This window comes from Mesitornis unicolor, unplaced genomic scaffold, assembly GCF_000695765.1.
Source record: "Mesitornis unicolor isolate BGI_N332 unplaced genomic scaffold, ASM69576v1 scaffold5595, whole genome shotgun sequence".
NCBI classification, from domain to species: Eukaryota; Metazoa; Chordata; class Aves; order Mesitornithiformes; family Mesitornithidae; genus Mesitornis; species Mesitornis unicolor.
Window position 1 is genome coordinate 6,307 of NW_010186058.1, and position 5,463 is coordinate 11,769.

Genomic DNA, 5,463 nt, shown 5'->3' on the forward strand with positions numbered 1-5,463 from the left:
GTCCTGAGGATGCCATTTGGATCTCGGCTATCTGTAGGCTTCAGAGCTGGGACAAGTGTGGACCTCGGTCCACAGTATTTGGCCTTTTTTAAATCACTTCTCACCCCTACCTTGTTTGCCCCTCTGTGTAGCTGTGGGCAGGCAGCAGAGCCTTACCTGTGTTTTTCTCAGTATCCCTGTAATAGAGCTGGCAGTTTTCTGTGGGATTTCAAAGGGACCCGCATTAGTTTTGCTAATGTAAAGCTAAAATGATTTGTTGATGAGTGTTAATGAAGCAAAACAGGAATTAATTGGACAATATCAAAGCTGTTAGTAATATCTTGATGGTCTCATTTCTTCTCCTTAAAAATCAAAGCAAGGAGTCTATCAAAGCAAGGAGAGAGCATCTTCAACACATCCTCATGGCGAGGAGCTGCTAGCAAAGAGCAGCCCAGGACGTTACCAGGCTCATATTTGTGTAGTCCAGGGGCTAGGGACAGCCAGGCAAGTTGCCACAGATGAACTGGTCCAGCTACGCCAAGGCTGGTCCCACAGCAATGCTCAAGACAGAGAAGGTCCCTGCAGCTCCAGTGGTATCCAGTAACTTCACCTGGTGTCCCCACGTTTTTGGGAGCAAGTCACTGAGGTGTCATCTCACGGGCCACTCTCTGCTGGAGAGTTTTGCTTGCCTGATGGTTCACTCCTTGAAAAAGCAGGGTCAAAGCACCAGGATGCTGCAAGTCCAGGTCCTATTGACGTTTTTACCCCAAGTCTCTTCTAGCAGTGTCCCCAGTGCAGGTTAATGCGCTGTGCCAGGGCTTGGTGACCAAATCTCAGCAGGTCATGTTCAAAACGCTCAAAGTCTCCTTTCAGAGCAGGCTCTGTTGTGTTTATGCTTATGTTTATGTTTATGTTGCTCTATCACCCAGTGCCTTCACCCAAGGAGAGGGACTGGGGAAAGGAAAGAAGATTCATGGGTTGAAATAGAAATAAATTTAAGAAAATAATGGCAATAATAAATTAATAACAGTTATAATATAAAATACACAGAGTTATACTCAGCCAATACTGGGGAGTAGCTCAGCAGGTCATGTTCAAAACGCTCAAAGTCTCCTTTCAGAGCAGGCTCTGTTGTGTTTATGCAGTTGCTTTATCACCCAGTGCCTTCACCCAAGGAGAGGGACTGGGGAAAGGAAAGAAGATTCATGGGTTGAGATAGAAATAAATTTAAGAAAATAATGGCAATAATAAATTAATAACAGTTATAATATAAAATACACAGAGTTATACTCAGCCAATACTGGGGAGTAGGCCTCAGGGGTAGGATGGTGAACAAACCCCTCTTGAGATGTCAGCCATGGAAGAGGGAGCACGAGGAAGAGGCAGATGAGGAGGAAGAAGAGGGCCGTCCCCAGCAAACTCCCCAATTTACAGTGAATGTGATGTTGATGGTATGAATGGTATTGATTGCTCAGCCTGGGGCCACCTTGGGGTCGGCTCCCCTGGGTTTCTGCTTCCCCAGCCTCTGCAGCTTCATCTCAAGACCTTGACCTCGAGCACAACCTGCACACCAGCATTAGCTGAAACCTATAACCAAGTTTTTGTCAACTTTGTTCCTATGAAAAGAGAGTGTTATAGACTTTACAAAATCACAGCTTTCCTCAAGAGAAAACTGACTCTCAAAAAGGCTGAATAAAACACGCAAGAAACTCAGCGTGAATTCAGCGCTGCCCCCAGCAGGGCTGGGAGGAGGCAGAGCAGCGTCTGCCTGGGGCCAGGGAATCCCACAGCCACACGGGAGGCAAGGAAAGGGTTTCGGCAAGGTCACGCTCAACAAGAATCTATCCTTGTTCTATTTCCAGGCTGGAGCCTTTGAGTCGGCTCTGCCTGCTGAGGAAATGCACTGCCCCAGTGCCTGTGTGAACAAAGCCAGCGGCCGGGGCCATCTGTGCGCATCGGTGCGGGTCTTCAGCTGGCTACGGCAGTCGTCATCACACAGGGAGCACTGGGGAGATGGAGGATGGGGAGCCCAAGGAAGCAAAATGGGGAAAATGGTAAAGGATGAGAGAAAGGCGAAGGCTTGCAGGAGGGAAATTCGCTGTGCACAGCACACAGTCTGTGTCCCCAAGGGCGCTGACCGTGGAGATGAGACACCCCAAAGTGTCCCCATCTCGGGTGTCCTCCCTCCCTGCAGTTTTCCCAGCATTGCAGTGGCAAATATCTGTGTCCTTCCCCCAGGAGAGCATTTAGGATTAAGAGCAGCAGGTGTAGTGGCACCTCTGCCTCTTCCAGGGACACAGGGATCCCTCTGCAAGCCCAGGAATTAACTCCCGTGTCAATACAAGTGGCCCCAGAGGTAATACCCTCCGGATGCACGGATCATCTGCTCTGCAGACCCCAGCTGCCCTCCCGGGTGCTCTCCCAGGGGCTGCTGTATCTCAGTATTTCACATCTCCTCTCCTTCCTGCACACCCCAGTTGCCTCTGTTACGGGATTTGCAACTTTCTGGCAGGCTACGAGCACATCCTTCCCGTTGTATCTTAGTATTTCACATCTCCTCTCCCTCCTGCACGCCCCAGTTGCCTCTGTTACGGGATTTGCAGCTTTCTGGCAGGCTACGAGCACATCCTTCCCGTAGAAGCCAGGAAAACCTGAGCTGGACCCGCGTCAAATGCACAGCAGCAGAATGGGGCGGTGTTTGGAAAGGGGGAATTTGGACCCGTGCTCTGTTCCTGTCGCTTGCTTTGGCTCAAAATTACATTTATTGGCAGCTAAGATGGTCCAGCATTGCTCATCTTGCAAATAGAGCATCAGTCGCTGTATCTACACTATATCCCAGTGCCAGGGCGGGCCTGAGGGTGAGCGCTGGTCTCTGGCTTTCAGGGCTGTTTGCTGCCTCATTGCTCATTGACCAGGCTTAGCACAGCAGAAGGGAAAGGAAGAGAAGAGGACATGGGAGGAGTTTCAGGTCTGACAGCAGAAGCTGCAGAGGTGCAGGGCGTTTTTGGTAAGAGATCTCCCTACTTGTGCACAGGTGGTAAGTGCCTGCGTGTCTCACATCACATCATGGGCAGAGCTCTAGAAGTCGCTGTCTGTGAGTAGTGATCAGATGGAGCTGTTTCTGGGCAGGTTTCAGGCTCATTTATTGGTCTTCATCAGAGTAATCACTGATACAGTTTGGGGATGTGGGCGAGGGAAACGGGGAGGGGCTTTGAACCATCCAGGGGTAGCAGAGGGGTCAGGGTTTGAGCCATCAGTGTGGAGCAGTGATGCTAAATCAGCACCAGAGCAGGGCCATCAGGAACAACCAAGTGACTCAGGTGGGCAAAGGAGGAACGAGGAGGGGGATGAGAGCGTTATTTCATTTTGGCATTTATCATTGCTGGGAGCAGGCTAAGAAGGAGCCTCTCCCGGGGCCAATCAGGGCTCCTTCATGCACAGGGCACAGCTCCCCACAGTTGCCTGTCTCCCATGAGGACCATCCCTTGGGGGACCATCCCATCAGGACCATCCCCTGCAGGACCCCAGGACACAGCTCTGCCCAGTCTGGTCTCCCCTTGCCCTGCAGGCTCCTGTCTGGAGGGGCAGGTTCAGCCCATGCAGAGCTCCTGGTTTCTCTCCTTAGGCAGCATTGAGTCCAAAAGTCAGGCTCTCGTGACTGCAGCCAAAAGCCAATTAGCAGCAGTTTAGCTTCATCAACTTCCTAATTGAATGCAAGTTTTAATTAAACATCCCATTTTAATTAGTCAGGCATCACGTACAGTAAGCTCTCCCCAAGATTCCAAGGCTGTAGGTCCTGTGTTAAATTAAAATAAGGAAGCACACGGCTTCACCCCCAGCATCCGTGACAGCTCCTTGTCCTTCCCAGGGTGCGAGCAGAAGAGCTGGGAGCAGCATCTTGCCTTGCCATGGGTTACTCCTCTTCTCCTTTACCTCCGTAGGGATGCTCCAGTGTAGGAAGTGGCTGCAGGATGAGTTGGTTGGAGGGAGAGAAGAAACAGGAGCTGGTTGCACCACTTGGGATGTCAGAGGAGGTACTGGGCCCTCAGTGTAATGCTGAGAGCATTTTGGGGATGAGTTTTGTGCCTCAGGGTGACAGGGAGCACCTGTCCCATCGGGTAAAGAGGTGCAGTCGGCTGAAATTGGAGGTGCAGATGGCATCAAATGGAAATGACCTTGAACACAAGTGTCCGTCCTTTACCTCCTCTGAATTTGTGGCCTTTCGCCCCCACACAAGAGCTTGCTGTCCTGTGGGTGCAGCAGCTCTCGAGTGCTCCAAGTGCTTTCTGTAGTGCTAGCGAATTTCAGGCTTTTCTGGGTTGGCAGATGGAGCTGTTACACAGCTCTGCAAGCCCAGCACCCAGCGCTCAGCAGGACCCGGTGCCTCCTGAAGTAGCAGCCCCAGCTCCCTCCTCACCTCGAGAACCATAAAATCAGAGTGCTTTGGGTGGGAAAGGACCTTAAAGCTCATCTGGTCCAACCCCTGCCATGGGCAGGGACACCTCCACCAGCCCAGGCTGCTCCAAGTGAACCTAGAGGTTCCATCGCTGGGTTATACGGGAGAACCAGACCACCTCCATCTGAGAGATGGTGCAGGGTTGAAAATGATGCTTTTCTTTGTTTTTTTGGAGCTGCTGAGTCCTACCGAGGCACCAACCTTCTGTCAACTGCACTCACCCGTGCTCTGGGATGAGGGGGAATGAAGGAGTGACAGAAATCCCTTTGTCAGCAGCCTGGGAAGGGGTTACTGAGCCATTAGCGAGCACAAAGAGGGAGCGGATCCTCGCTAAGTGCTCTGGGGACAGAGATTTAAATGCTTAACTCCCATTAATGCTGATGTGAATTACAGAGGTCTCTTCTTACAGCCTTGAAACAAGAGCATTGAAAAAAGAGGCCAGCTTTCCGCAGAGAACAGATTCACTTGAATTGAAGTCTTCACTCAATGGGATTTTTCTTCATTTCACACTCATTAATTCCCCTGCCTCCGCTGAGTGGGACTTTGCTCCAGTCCAGCCCGTGCGAGCTGCCTGCCTGGGGCTCCATCCACCGCCCCCTGCTCCGTGGGGGCATAGCAGTCCCCAGAACGGGGCTGCTCCCAGCCCTGAGAGACCCCAAAGGTTTTGTTTCCACATGGAAATGCAGAGTCCAACGCTCCAGGTTTTCTCAGGGAAGGGAAATCCCTCCGGTGTGTGCCATATTCTTAAGAGCATCGTTTCCTGCGGTCTGGTACACCCAAGGTACCTGTACAATTTACGCACCCCATCAGTCATTTCCTTTCTCTCTGCAGCCCCTGACTGATGAACACCATAGCAGAGACCAGAAGGACGCTGTATTTTGGAGGCATACAGTTATGAATCAGTTGTCGCTGTGCCTGCGGCCCTACCCTTAATGAACACATCCAGGCTTGCTCCCTTGTCTTACAGCATTAATTAACCTTGCTTAATGTGCTAACAGTGAGGGCTCGCTGCTCGTGGTCCTCGGGGG